This window comes from Mauremys mutica, chromosome 4 (assembly GCF_020497125.1).
Source record: "Mauremys mutica isolate MM-2020 ecotype Southern chromosome 4, ASM2049712v1, whole genome shotgun sequence".
NCBI classification, from domain to species: domain Eukaryota; kingdom Metazoa; phylum Chordata; order Testudines; family Geoemydidae; genus Mauremys; species Mauremys mutica.
The window spans coordinates 164,008,593-164,023,794 of NC_059075.1; the positions used below are offsets into that span (position 1 = coordinate 164,008,593).

The 15,202-nt window shown below is 52.3% G+C and overlaps 1 protein-coding gene and 1 long non-coding RNA gene across 2 annotated transcripts in view; both read left to right on the forward strand.

Annotated features, from left to right (window-relative positions):
- Positions 1 to 15,202, forward strand: part of LOC123369244 (maestro heat-like repeat-containing protein family member 7) — a 710,553-nt gene that overhangs the window by 446,592 nt on the left and 248,759 nt on the right. The gene's annotated exons all lie outside the window — the stretch shown is intronic.
- LOC123369725 overlaps positions 1 to 15,202 on the forward strand; it is a 46,654-nt gene that overhangs the window by 12,222 nt on the left and 19,230 nt on the right. The gene's annotated exons all lie outside the window — the stretch shown is intronic.

Sequence of the window (15,202 nt, forward strand, 5' to 3'; positions counted from 1 at the left end):
CATAAGCAGCCTTTTGTATGTCTACTTATACACGGAGCCTTTGGGGTTTTTAACATAAGAAACTGAAGCACCCCTTTTGCCAGAGAATTCAAATGTGATGAGCTCTCTAACACTGATTCCTCTCCGCTCATCCCCAGAAGCCGTGTAATCTCACGCAGCTTCCTTCCTCTCCATTGTGCAGGCTGATGTAGTGATAACAGAAAGAAAAACCCAAAGACCCTTTCTTTCTTTCAGATCTGTCTGGCATGTTAATTGCATTCTTCAGTCTGGCACTGTCCCAGTACAATTAAAATTCTAATAGATCAACAATTACATCCCTGTACTGCGGGGAAGGATTAAATTGATCCCTGTTAACCCCAGGGACTCTGAACAGCGGGGAGTTGGGATGATTTCATGGGATGCCATTACGCGTTGCGACGTTTTGGCCTGGTCTACACTATGAAGTTAGGTCAACGTCAGTTGCCTCGTGTTACCCGATGTGTGCATGTATCTACACTCAAATGTGTCTCTTGCTGATGTCAGAGCCCCATGACAGCGATGCGGTGAAACCACCTCCCCAAATGGCATACGGACGTTGACTCAAGTGCGTGTGTAGACATTGCACGACCTGCATTTACCCTAACAGTCGTCCAGCAGCTGTTCCACATTCCCTGTGACAGTGTCTGCTCTGGTCACAGTTTAAAACTCCACAGAGCCCAGGAGTCACAGAGACCGGAAGCCCCCTCCCCTCTTTAAAGCCCCCCACATGTTTTTGAAATGCCTTTTGCTGGTGAGCTCACCCTTGTTGTGTGCAATTGCCCAACCGACCTGCCAGCTCCGCACACTAGACGTGCCCCTGCCTGGAGTAGACAGGAAGTATTGGATCTCCTGGGCCCGTGGGGAGAAGATTTAGTGCTGAACTACAGAGCTGCTGCTTTTACAACGAACTACATGTCAGACTTGGCGCTGACCCCGCCATCACCCCGCAGAACCCCGAGGCGCCTGAGACGGAGCCCCCTGCTGTGAACAGTGAGGAGAAGTGGGGAGACGTGGCAGGGGACTCTAGCCGTGCTGCAAGCTGGGACCTGTTTGAGCCTCCGCCGCAGTCTAGCCAGTCCCATCAGGCGAGCACGGGTGAGCCTAGGAGGAAGGGCAAGGGAGCGCCGATGTATGTGCATACATTTTTCCTTACAGTGTTTACATTCAAAGATGGCAACTGGCCCATCTCCCCAGTTAAGGTATCGACTTTGCATTGTACTCGTAGGAGCAGAGCCAGAGGTACAACAAAGAGAAGTAGAGCTGGCATCTGCTTTTCATTCCCCTGTTGGGTTAGGCAGGGGGTGGCTTGGGAGCACTTTGTTTATGTACACAGGGCTGGCCCTTTTATCCTGCCGAGGGAGCTTGATGACACTTTCATGGAGATGCTCTGCAATCCTCTCCTGAAGGTTTCTAAGGACCTTATTTCTCCACTGTGGTAGGGCACGTTCCTGTGCCACTCTGCGATGAGTAGGGCTTGCACCATCGCAGCGAACAGGCTGACGACCTACAGGCCCGGGCGGCTTCGGGACCCCAGTAGGAGCTGTGCTGTCTGTGCCTTTGTGACCCTCAGGAGTGAGAGATCAGCTAAAATCACTTCCACCTGCAGAAAATAGTGCCAGGATTCAGTGCCGGTGCCCTACGGTCGTACCTGAGTAACAGGGACCGAAATTTTATCGCTTCGGGCAACAGAAAATTCTCTTCGGGCCATAGTCACCGTGGCTGGTGCTGGCGAACAGTGCTGTCCAAAGATGAAGTGTCAATTACAAGTGTTCATGGGAATAAGGGAAGGGAGCTTTGAAACTTTTCTTTCCCTTTCCATAGTGACTGTAAATCCAACAGCACATCTGTCTTTATCAACAGCCTCTGGTGTGATGGCCTTAAGGGTTGCCCCCTCCATGCCCGCACAGTGCCTGACCCTGAGGAAGGACAAGGGAGAACATGTTATGTGAGATCCTGCAAGCCAGTGCCGCATCTTCAGACAGGGAACAAAGGGCCTGGAGGGCCAACATGACCAAAAGTGTGGAGAACAACAGAGGACAGGAGAAAGGCCCGGAAGTCCCAGCAGGACAAGGAGAGGGAAATGCTGCAGGACGTAATGGGTCTTTCCAGCGACAATCAGAGCCCTTGAAGACATCTCAAACTGGGGAACCAAATTCACGTTTGAAAAGCTGGGCCGTCAGCTGTTGGCACCTCAGTTTCCCATCTGTCAAACGGCAATACCAACGCTTCCTTTCTCCCTCCCTTGGTCCCGCCTCAGGGCCGGGACTGTCTCTTTCTCCTTCTCTGGGTTTGCACATCATCCAGCACAAGAGGGACCTGACCTCAGTTGGGGCAGGGAGGTGCTTCTGTGATAAATATCTGACTGCCGTGTGGGGGAGAATGGGAAAGCGGCTCACAAAGGAAGAGAAGTGAGTCAGGCTGTGTTCTCTGGGACTTCAGCCGTCAGTGCACGGTAGGATTGATCTATAGCATCGGCCTGCCTTTTCCCTAAGGAGAGGAGAAAGCAGGAGACTTGCTGGGGAAAATATTCTCATCACCAGAGAGCTTTGGAATGCAGTGAGCTCAAGTGCTGTGCATGTCCCCACGTACTTTGCTCACATAGACCCTAGAGTTAAGGTGATGCATGGCAGAGGTTTGGTGGTCAGTGCTCTGCCCCCAGGTCACGTCTTGTCTTTCTTCTTTCAGCTCTGATCGCCGCTCTGTCCCTTTCTATTCCTGACCAGCCTTGGAGCTGGTTGACAAATATAACCTTTCACTGAGCAGCGACATGGCCATAAGCCCCAGCGAACGTTCTGACAGGCGCCCACAGAGAAACGCAGCTGTGCTGCGTGCCGGGGTTTTGCGTGTGACCATTACCAAACACTACAGGCCAGCATGGCTGAAAAGGAAGGTTCAGAAGACACGAAACAAGCAAACAAGGTGCCTTTAACCCTGGGCATGTGCTCTCAAAAGCCCACATCAACCATGGCGTGGATGCAAACGGCTTTCTCAGTCCCTAAAGGGAGATTAAATTGCGCTGTGAAATGCCCAGGTGATTTATCACTCGTCATGGCATGCTCAGCTCTCATGGCAATTTCCAATCGTTTCCATGGCAGAAGCCATCGCTGAAGGAGGGAGAGAGCCAATAAGCAGCCCACAAACAGCTGGCAAACTGCCAGAAGGGCTCACCGGGTGGCTGGCTCTCCTCGTTCAGGGAACGTAGGTGGGTCCCACATTGCATCTTTTCTGGTCTGTTTCAGGGGGAGGGAGGGTTATGCCGTTGTGGCTTTAGCTACTGGGCAGCTTCTTAAATCAAAGCCTGGGACTTGATGCTGGGGGGGGGGCATACGCAGAAGCCTCGTTGCGCCTGTCTATGCTGCGTGGGCACCCACGTGGCCCAGCTTGAACATCCAAAGTCCTCTCCCTGCAGTAGTGTGGGGGAGATTTCCAGGGGCTGGCCCCTTCTCTGGTTGTGTCAAAGTGCCGGTGAGGCATCTGGAAGGGATGGCCCCATGGCCTTCATGCTACATGGTCGTGCAGTGCTTCCTTGGGCAGGGCCAGCAGGCAGAGGGATTTTAGGGAGAAGTTTGGGACTGTATCTGGATTAGATTGGGGAGGGACACCAAAATTGTACAGGATTTCTACCCCCTTGGGCTGTATCGGAACCGGACCAAGAAAATCGGCCCTTTTTTTTTTTTTGGATCTAGTTTGGTTTGTGCCCAGGTGTTTGAATCCGACCCCATTTCTCCCGCCCCAAATCAAGGGTTGGGGAGGAGCGTGTGAAGCTCCTGGGCCCCTTTTTGCTTTAAAGCCGGAACAGCTCCACTTTCGTGTAGATATGTGACCGTGACCTATGCTATAGGAGAACGTTACCAGCTCGCAGCGTGATCTCCGGAGATCCTGAGCAATTGCAGTTCCTGCGGAGGTCATTGGGTGGTGCCAGTGCTCAGCACCAATCAGGTTCAAGCCCTTTGTGACGGGGCAAGGGAGAGGAATTATACCCTGGTTCATGCGTACTCCTGGAAACTTCCAGCCAGGAGGATGACAATGGCAGGGAACCAGAGTGTCAGGACTGACTGTAACGATTCCCTGCATGTGTTATCAGCCGAGTTTGAATCTAGGAGCTTCAGCCGCACAGCACAGGCCTCTGCCTCTTGAGCAAAATGAATAATTCCTTTAGACAGTAGCACTAGTAGGCTGTTGCTTTCTAATGGATGCAACACACATTTGTCCACTGTAGCCACCAATTCAGGGGAGAGCTCCGACAGGTTTTATCTGTCTCCTCACTTCTGCCCTTTAGGTTTATTTGCCGTTGGTTTGGAATATGCTCTGGTGATGCCAGGTGGTGGACTCAGTCCAAGGTGTCTACTGGAGTCTTCCCTTTCTAGAGCATCTTCCATCCCAATGCGCTTTACAGCCTGGCAAAACAAAGCACCCCCAAAATGCAGCTGCTTCTGGGCTGCACACCCCGGGGGTTAGTGGAGCTGGGGCAAGCCAGCACACTAGCCGAACTCGCCGTGGGATCGTTAGATTACGTTGTGTTTATTTATAGAGCACCTGGAATCCAAAGCCCTGGGAGACTTTCAACGCCTACAGGGAACAAAGCGAATAGCAGAGCCACCTGGTGACAAACCCAGTTGGGAAGCTGGTTGGCAAAGTCACCATTTAGTGCATTCTTTGGATACATTTCCCAGGGCTCCGGTGCGACACAGGCTCCCGCCCTGCCACGTCCATAGGGCCAGGGATGATGCAGGCTTCAGGCTTACGCATTAGCATCCCATCCCACACTGGACTCTGCTCAGGCCAGCAGCCCCCTCGGGGTTCCCTACTGTCACACAGCTGTTTCCTTTTACTCCCCACAAAGGAAGGGGCGGTACTCTGGTTGCGAAACATTTAAGAGTGGATGAGGGTTTCTAAACTGGGAATGAGAAGCAGGAGTGAGGAAAATGGCCATGAGAATATTTAGATAGCAAACTCTTTGAGACAGGCACCTGCCTTCTTATACGGTTGTAAATCATCATGCAAATCTATGGCACTGAATCACTAGAGATAACTAGAGAAGGGGAAACAGAAAGATTACAAATCCAGGCTCAGGAAAGCTGATTCCTTTCTGCAGGCGATGTTTTCTCGCTCTCTCCCAGAAGTGCCAGCAGCTCTTTAAATCCAGGACAACTCCAGGAGGCTGATGGACATTACAAAGAAGGGAGCATGCAGCAAGCTCTAAGTGCTGTGGAAAGCCGGGCTCCTGGGCGGGATCTGCACTTTCTTTTATGAGTTCCTCCTTTAATTTCACATTCCTAATCTGATGCGTCTGTTCTTAGGTGCTCAGAGAAGGGAACGGAAAGTCCAGTTGCTCCTTGCACGATTGGCTTCACACAGGGCAGGGTATGTGTGTTCCCATTCAGCTGGGGTTGCAGAGAGAGCTTTGCAGGAAACAGAGATGGGCTCAGCAAAAGGAAGACCTAGCTTTTGCTGGCTGCAAGCCACCGGGGGTGGGTGTTTGGAGGTGGGGGGCTGATTTCTTCCCAGAGATAAGGTTGAGATTTTTTGATGGCGACTGGGGGTTTCCCATCGAAAGGAATGGGAGGTCTGCGGCCTCTGTCCAGAAATTCAGCCAAAAGCTTTTGGCAAAACTCAATGCCCAGCAACTGGACATATCAAACAACCCCACACTTCCAGGGGCAGCTGTTGGGTTTGTGTCACCCACAGACCAGGCTGGCTTTGCTCAAGATTGTCCCGGAGAACCGGTGATACAGTAGCAGGACCCCAGCCTGGATTTTGGTTTGGTCCTGGTTCAAGGCAAAATGTGCCTGGCTTAGAGTTTCCTTACAGCTGCGCTAGATTTCTCCATGTTATATTTTGGCCATAGGCACAACCACTGGGAAAGGAGATGGAAGGGGCAGGTTCCTCCATCAGTTTGTGGTTCATGTGTCCTGTCCCCCATCCCCCCGCATCAGTGCTGCACTTTCATAGGCCTGGTCTACACTAGGACTTTAATTTGAATTTAGCAGCGTTAATTCGAACTAACCGCTCAACCGTCCACACCAGGAAGCCATTTAATTCGAACTAGAGGGCTCTTTAGTTCGAATTCGGTACTCCACCCCGACAGGTGGAGTAACGCTAAATTCGACATGGCTAGCTCGAATTAGGCTAGGTGTGGATGCAAATCGAACTTAGTAGCTCCGGGAGCTATCCCACAGTGCACCACTCTGTTGACGCTCTGGGCAGCAGTCCGAGCTTCGATGCTCTGAGCAGCCACACAGGAAACGACCCGGGAAAATTTGAATTCATTTTCCTGTCTGGGCACTTTGAATCTGACGTCCTGGCTGGACATCGGGGCGAGCTCCGCAGCACCTGCAACGATGCAGAGCTCTCCAGCAGAGGAGTTCATGTTATCTGTGAATAGAAAGAGGGACCCAGCATAGACTGACTGGGAACTCTTCGATCTGATCGGAGTGAGGGGCGAGGAGTCTGTGCTTTTGGAGCTGCGCTCCAAAACACGGAATGCGAAGACTTACGAGAAGGTCTCCAAAGCCATGAGAGACAGAGGATACAGGCGGGATGCAACGCAGCGCCGCGTGAAAATCAAGGACCCCAGACAAGGCTACCAAAAAATCAAAGCGGCAAACGGACGCTACGGAGCCTGCCACCACTGCCCCACCAGTGACCGTGGACTCTGATGATGGGACAGTGTCGACGGACAGTTCCTCGACGATGTTCACGGACGGGGAAGATGAGGAAGTGTTTGTGGAGGACGAGGCAGGCGAGAGCGCTTACAACGCTGGTTTCCCCGACAGCCAGGATCTATTCATCACCGTCACGGAGATCCCCTACCAACCCTCCCCGGCCATGAACCCGGATCCTGAATCAGGGGAAGGAGCAGTCGGTAAGTGCTTTAACCATGTTAACTTTTATTCTTAATATAACAGGAATCTGAAGTGTGTGAGAAGGAGGTCTCTCTATAGATGGTGATAGAACAGAAATCCTCCTGGGAGATCTCCACGAAGCTCTCCTTCCGTTAATCGATAAGCATCAGCAGGAGGTTCCTGGGGAGAGCTGCCTTATTGGGTGCTCCGTGATAGCACCCTTTTCCGCGCGAGGCTTTCATGCGGTATTCAGGGAGCATTGCCTCCCCGAGCACGGCTGCATAGGTCCGTGGTTCGTGATAGATTTCACGCAGCATGCGCTCTCTATCTCCTTCAGTGCCCGTCCTCACGGTGATCTCGCTAGGAGACTCATGCATCTAAGTAGTGGAATTACTGTTATGGTGCGCCTGGTCCAAAGTATTTTTAATAAATCCACGGACAGACGGCATAGCACAGACTCAGCACGCAGCTGCGTGACGAGCGTAACGGAAAGCCAAAGAATCAAATGGACGCTCATGGAGGGAGGGGGGAATGAGGACGCAAGGTATCCCACAGTTCCTGCTGTCTCCGAAAATCATTTGCATTCTTGGATGAGCTCCAAATGCTTCTAGGGTCAAACACAGTGTCTGCGGTGGGTCAGGGCATAGTTCGGCAATTTGCGCACACACCCCACCCACCACCAGAAGTGAAAACAATCCTCTGTTGACTCTTTTACATGTCACCCTATCTTTACTGAATGCTGCAGATAGACGCGATGGTGCAGCACTCAACACCAACATCCTTGCTCCCCCCCACGCTATGGATGGCTGATGGTACAAAAAGATGGGTATCCGTCCTCATCATCAGCCTATTGGCACATGGGGCAGTGCAAAAGGGCTGGTAACCATGCCGACTAGCATCAATAAGGTCGATCAAGGGCGCCTGTCCCTAATTTTTCATGGCAGATGGTGCAATATGGCTGGTAACCGTCCTCATCATTGCAACAGGGGGCTGAGCTCCATCAGCCCCCACCCTTCATTGTAAATAAAAGATTCAATTGCCCCTGGACTAGCAGAGGGATGATGGGCTCCTTCATCCACAGTCCTTAATGTCCTGCCTGGACTATCATTGCAGCTGGAGGCTTCCTTCCACTCATTTCTCACAAACAAGTCACTGTGTCTTATTCCTGCATTCTTTATTACTTCATCACACAAGTGTTGGGACAATGGTATGGTAGCCCAGGAAGGCTGGGGTAAGAACGGAATGAACAGGTGGTGTTGTTGCAGGAGCACCCCCTGTGAATAGCATACAGCTCATAATTTATGCAGGATCGGACACAGAGCAGCTGTGCTCTCTGGTTCTATGATACAGTGGTTCTCTAGTACACTTGCCCATAATCTAGGCAGGACTGATTCTATTTTTAGATACCAAAAAGGAGGGATTGACTCAGGGAGTCATTCCCAATTTTTGCTTTTGCGCCCCTGGCTGCTCGGCCAGGGGCACTTATGACAGCACCAAATGGGGCAGTGCAAAAGGACAGGTAACCATGCCCATCTTATTACCATCTTATTACCAATTTATGGTATGGTAGATGGTACAATATGGCTGGTAACCATCTCTGCTGTCATGCAAAAGCAAAAGCATGCTGCTGTGTAGCGCTGCTGGCCCGCCTCTGTCAGCGGCATCTAGTACACATACGGTGACATACACAAAAGGCAAAACAGTGTCCATGGTTGCCACGCTATGGCGTATGCCAGGGCAATTCTGGGAAAACGGGCTTGAAATGATTGTCTGCCGTTGCTTTCCCGGAGGAAGGAATGACTGGCGACATTTACCCAGAATCCACCGCGAAAATGATTTGTGCCCCAGCAGGCACAGGGGTCTCAACCCAGAATTCACAGAGACAGCCTAGACTCAGTTAATTGTTCGCAAAAATGTATTTTTGCAAGGAATTCACTCCCTGTTTCCCATCTCACAGCTTCCACTGTCTCCAGACCTGCCACAGCATCCCCCTCGCAGAGGCTGGCAAAGATTAGGCAGCGAAAGAAAAAGACAAGGGACAAGATGTTCGAGGAACGTATGGGCTGCTACCTAGCAGAGGCGGACCAGCAGAGCCAGTGGAGGGAGACCATCTCTCTGTGCCAGCGCTCACACAGCGAACGGGAGGAGAGGTGGCGTGAGGAAGACAAGCAGGCGACTGAAACGCTGCTTGGACTAGTGAGGGAGCAAACGGACACGCTCAGGCGCCTTGTGGATGTTCTGCAGGACCGCAGGAGGACAGAGACACCCTGCAGTGTATCTGCAACCGCACTCCCCTGCCACAAAGTCCCATACCCCCCTCACCGAAAATAATCAGGAGGAGGGGCGGCCGGGGACGTGAATACTGTCACTGCACCACAGCACAGTGCTCAAGTACCCAAAAGCTCTCATACCCTACATTTGCCGAAGTCCTTCACTTCCAGACTCACAGTAGTCCCAATCCCAGTCCCATCCCCTAACTGTCTACTTAATTAATAAAAATGCTTTGCTGTTAATTACTGTTTCCGTTATGTTTTTTCAAAGAAGACTGTGTTTGAATTGGGGGTGTGGGGAAGGAGGTGGTTAATTGCATAGGACAGTCACCTTTCCCAGGGTACAGACACGGGGGCAGGATCAGCAGCGGGTCACACACACGGTGCAGTCAGTAGGCACCCTGGTCGTTATGGGAGGTGGTTTCCAGGATCTGTGTGGGCGGGGGAGATGTGACTTTGCAGCGGGGGAGGGCGGTTACAGATCTTATACAGCGGTCCTTGTCCTGGACCACTGAGTCACGCAGCTGAGGAATCTGTATCCGTCCTCCTCCACCACAAGGTCACATATCCGCCCGCACACAGAATTCCATAAAGAGGGATGGCAGGCTCCGTTGAAAGAAGCATTCCGGCACTGCGGACCGCTCTAGGAGCAGGAGCCTGTCATTCCTTGAGTTTAGAGGCAGTCTTTACATCACCGCACACCCTACCCAGCACAGTCTGCATCCCAGTTTCAACCCTTTCACGAAAAGTCATGAATAAAGAAACCTTTGTTAAGTAATAATGGGACATGTATTTTATTTTTACACGTGTGCTGAAAGTGGGGGTAACGGGGTGAACGGGGTATGTAACCGAAGAGGAGAGTCAACAGTAACTGGGTAACGAAACGGGCAGGTTCAGCTTCTCTGTAAAGAAACTGAACAGTCACAGGTCTCGCTGCTCGCTGGTATTTGAAGAGTTCCTTGTCGCTGTCCCAGGCGCCTGTATAGGGCTTCATGAGCAAGTGCATTAGCGGGCAGGCTGGGTCCCCGAGGATGACTATAGGCATCTGCACATCCACAACAGTTATTTCGTGGTCCGGGAAGAAACTACCTTCCTGCAGGCGTCTGAGCAGCCCACAGTTCCTGAAAACACACGCATCATGAACCTTGCCCGGCCACCCGACGTTGATGTTTGTAAAACGTCCCCTATGGTCCCCCAGTGCTTGCAGAACCATTGAAAAGTAGCCCAATTTCTCATCAGCTGACTGTGGAAGACGTGGACGATAAAGTGCGAGGAGGAGAAAACGGCGATGATCGCAGCGGGCTCCATGCTTGCAGTGCTGTGGCGTCCGCGCTGTCACTGACCAGAAAAGTGCACGAACAGATTGCCCGCTGGCGCTTTCAAGGAGGGAGGGAGGGAGGTTGTGATTGACGGTTCAATGACGACACTTACCCAAAACCACCCTCGACACATTTCTCCCCCCAGCAGGCATTGGGGGCTCTACCCAGCATTCCAATGGGCAGCGGGGACTGCGGGAACTGTGGGATAGCTTCCCACAGTGCACCGCTTCCAAAGTCGACGCTGGCCCCGTGAATGTGGACTCAGAAATTCGAATTAGTGTATTTAGTATGGATACACAAATTCGACTTCATAAGGTCGAATCCACAAATTCGAACTAAGTTGATTCGAAATAGTCTTGTAGTGTAGACAAGGCCATAGAATCATAGAATATCAGGGTTGGAAGGGACCTCAGGACGTCATCTAGTCCAACCCCCTGCTCAAAGCAGGACCAATCCCCAACTAAATCATCCCAGCCAGAGCTTTGTTCAGCCGGGCCTTAAAAACCTCTAAGGAAGGAGATTCCACCACCTCCCTAGGTAACCCATTCCAGTGCTTCACCACCCTACTAGTGAAAAAGTTTTTCCTAATATCCAACCTAGACCTCCCACACTGCAACTTGAGACCATTGCTCCTTGTTCTGTCATCTGGTACCACTGAGAACAGTCTAGATCCATCCTCTTTGGAACCCCCTTTCAGGTAGTTGAAAGCAGCTATCAAATCCCCCCTCCTTCTTCTCTTCTGCAGACTAAACAATCCCAGTTCCTCAACCTCTCCTCATAAGTCATGTGCTCCAGCCCCCTAATAATTTTTGCCGCCCTCCGCTAGACACTTTCCAATTTTTCCACATCCTTCTTGTAGTGTGGGGCCCAAAACTGGACACAGTACTCCAGATGAGGCCTCACCAATGTTGAATAAAGGGGAATGATCACATCCCTCGATCTGCTGGCAATGCCCCTACTTTATTATGTGGCTGCACTTCAGGATTAAACTGGATCCTTTCTTTGGGCAACTGGAACAGGCTTAGCAGTTTGCTTTCTTCTCTTCCCCCACTCCAGGCTCTGCCAGTATTTCAATCAATCGCTTCTGCTCTGTTCTGTTAGCAGTGGATTCAACAATGGAGCACACCGATGTCTGGAAATGAGATGTTGGTTACCATGCAGAAATGCAGCAGGAGCAGGGTCTGCGGGAAAAGGTGTCTGGCCGGTTTGCTCCAGGCAGAGGTGCTGCTCTGCATTTTGAGAGGGGAAACTCAGGCCTTACTGACGCTGGAGACTACCCCAACTCAGCAGTATCATTTGGTGTTGTAACACTGCGAGTGTGATAGCTGAGCATGCACTGGCCCTTTAAAAACCAGGAGAACTTCCGGTCACTCTGGCCACTGGGCAGTAAAGTTCCAAAAGGTTACCAGACCAGTCACTGCTGAAGGGAGCAGTGCAGCATGGGATTGCAGTGGGAGGACTTTATGTAGCGATAGAGCTTTGGCAGAGTCCATGTGCATTCACGCTGCCGTTGCACCACTACCAGCGGCCTGGGCTGGTGGTGCTCTGACAAGGGGAAGTCCCTGAGGTGGCAGACACTAGTGGGGACACATGTCTGCCTCCCTCGCGACAAGAGGAGTTCTACTGGTGCAACTGTCGTGTGTGAGCCAGGCCTTAGTGTAGCCAAGGCCACGCTGAGCCTTGCTCCTACTTGCAATCAAGGCAAAACCCAGCTTGCCTTTGTCTGCACTCAGGGGTCAGTCCCGTGGCAGCTATGCGGGTGACTGAACCAGGGCAATACCTGAGTGTGGACAAAATTCTGCAACTTCCACTCCCCTTTTGGGGTGCAGCAGGGGGATGGATGTGGCTAACAAAATAATAGGGAGGAAGAATAGACACCCCCCCACCCCCAGCCTGAGTTGTGACCTCCCAGGAACCGCTGAGCTGGAAACTCGCAGGCCAGAGGGACAAGAGGGGCATTGAGAGGTGGGTGGGCTGCAGGGAGAGAGCTGCTGGTTGCTGCTTTTTCCCACAAACTGTTGTGGTCCCATTCCCTGTCTCTCTGCTAAGTCTCCTCGTCATTCATCAGGACAAGCTGGTATTTTCTTGAACAGAAGAACCACCCTCTCCATTCACATGCCTTCAGGCACCCGTTGGGGACTGTACAAGGCTGAGCTTTTCCAACCTGCCTCAGAGACTTGCGGGTGCGAGCGAAGGATCAGGTTTACGTCTTGCCCCAGTGCTGTCCCCATCAGCCTGCGATCCAGAGAAGCGCCGCTTGCTGTCAGGAATAAATCCGGGCTGCAAAAAGCTCTTTGGCATGAGAAATGCCTTTTTGCAGAAGCACCAAGGACTGGCTGCTGCTGCTTAGGGAAGAGATGTGAGGGGAGAGAGACAGATGCTGCAACGTGTTGCAAAGATTAACCTGTTCGTGAATCCAATGGAGGATCCAAGCAGGGAATGCGCCCAGTAGGACCCACCAGAGACACCCCACTGATCGCTTACTGCCCAGCATGACGTTTGACAACTAACTCTCCACCATCTTGTCTCCTCTTTTTAAACTGGCCCGATGAGAACATTTTCCAAAGGTTAGGGGGAGACCCTGTAGGTAGGTCAGTACCGTTCGCTGCCTTTTACAGAGCCGGGCGGAAACGCAGCAGAGAAAATCCAAGGTCCAGTATCCTTTAGTGAGCTCAGTGGGTGTGATGTCAACAGAATGAATTACGCCACTTGTCCTAACTCCACAGTGCTGTGAGCTACGCCCTGTGTTCACCCAGGAGAGGTGCTGCGCTGATTAACTCTGGATGTGGTATTGGGGCACAGCGCCACAGTGCCTGCGTATATCCCTGATTCCCAACACTGTGGTCTGGCATGGTGCATTCTGGGTAATTTTGCATGGTCTCATGGGATACTTTGTGTGGGCCCAAGGGAATTGTGGGAGAAGAAGCTCAAAGTCCCATTGTTTCCTTACGCTTATGCTAGTGGAAGGATACGTTCGCCAGTTGCTGTCTCTGATATACACCAAAGCCTCAAGGCCTGATTTTCCTAATCATCACATGCAGAAAATTGCACACACAATTGCCCACCTAATTTGCATGCCCATTCCCATATCTGCAGGGGCAAACCCGGTAAGCCTGCAAGCCGAGGATTATTTGTATTGTGGTGGCACCCCGGGTGTGCTGGGCGTTTGCCAAACCCAAGAACAGATACAGTCGCCGTCCCAAAGTAGGGGCAGTCCAGAACCACAAAGGCAGACGGAAGGGCTATAACAGACAGGCGAAGCGATCAGATGCATGGCTTAGGATCTGGCACCATGGTGTTAATGGGAGTTGGGTGGGAAAAGGGAGCAGCGCGACGGGAAGGAAGGCCGGGGAAAGCCAGTGTTCCTGCACCTGTTTAGGGCAGCGCCCCCTTGTCCCCAGCCAAAATCCCGAATCCTGCGTCCTCTTGACATTTATTTTATAAGGCAGAGTAAAACATGGCTCAGTGCTACCCTTGGAGACTTGGGCTGTATGTGTGTTTTGAGGGGCGGACGGAGAACACTGCCCTGAAGGCCCAGGGTGTGTGGGGAGTAGGGGTGTGAGGTTTGCTTTGCTTTGCTTCAGACTGTAATAATATTTTAACGCTGAGGGTAATTAACCACCGGGACAGTTTACCAAGGGCCGCGGTGGATTCTCCATCGCTGTCAATGTTTATATCGAGAGTGGATGCTGCTTTGCTAAAAGCTCAGCTCTAGGAATTATTTGGGGGCGGGTCTCTGGCCTGTGCTAGACAGGAGGTCAGATCAGTGGCGCTGGAACATTTTTCATAGTGGGGGTGTTGAAATCCAGCCCCCTTACCCTGTTGTCCCCTCCCCCCACCCTGAGCTGGGGCCAGGAGCTGGGCTGTGTCTCCAGGAGGGGGAGACCTGGATAGGGGTAAGGGGGCCAAGGCTGAGGCCGCAACTGGGGGTGAGTGCAGGACCAGCAGCGGAGCCTCAGGCGTGGGGCGGCAGCTGGGACCCCAAGCATGGGGCTGGCAGCGGAGCCCCGGGTGCGGGAGCCTCAGGAGCAGGGCTGGCAGATTGGACCCGCGTGGGGGGGGGCAGAAGTGGAGCCCTGCATAAAATTTGGGGGTGCTGCAGCAACCCCTGCACCCCTCGTTCCCATGGCTATGGGTCAGATGAGATCACAATGGTTCCTCCTGGCCTTAGAATCTATGAATCAACATCTCACGTCTGTCCGTCTGTCCCCCCACCCGCCAACTGGTCTTTCAGGACCCCCCTGGAGGCATAGTCCACCAGTGGTCCAGTAGGGAGAACAGTAGCTTGGGGCTAAGGAGACATGGGCTTGATTTCCAGCTGAGCTACAAATGTCCTGTGTGATGTTGGGCAAGTGACTTAGCCCAGGCTGGGCCTCAGTTCCCCATCTGCAGCTGGGGGAAAGTCTATCCCTGCCTCCCAGGGCTACTGGGAGGGTAAAGCTCCATTGCTGATTGGGAGAGGCTCTGCTATGCTGCTGATGGGGACCACCATATAACTACCTAGGGGTGTGATTTGCAAAAGGGGACCAGTGAGTTGGAAAATCCCCCCCTTGCTGGGCACAGATCCCTGCTTCTTCCCCCATTCCCAGACTTATGGAGATGGGGCTGTTCAGTCACAGGCTGATGGGGGCAAGGGGAGGATGGATGATGCTGCAGCAGGTGCTGGTGAGACCCTTTGTGCCAATGAGTTTTGTGCTTCGCTCTCACTCAGTGCCCTGGGCTTCTCCACCCCGACCTTGTGACTGAGGCT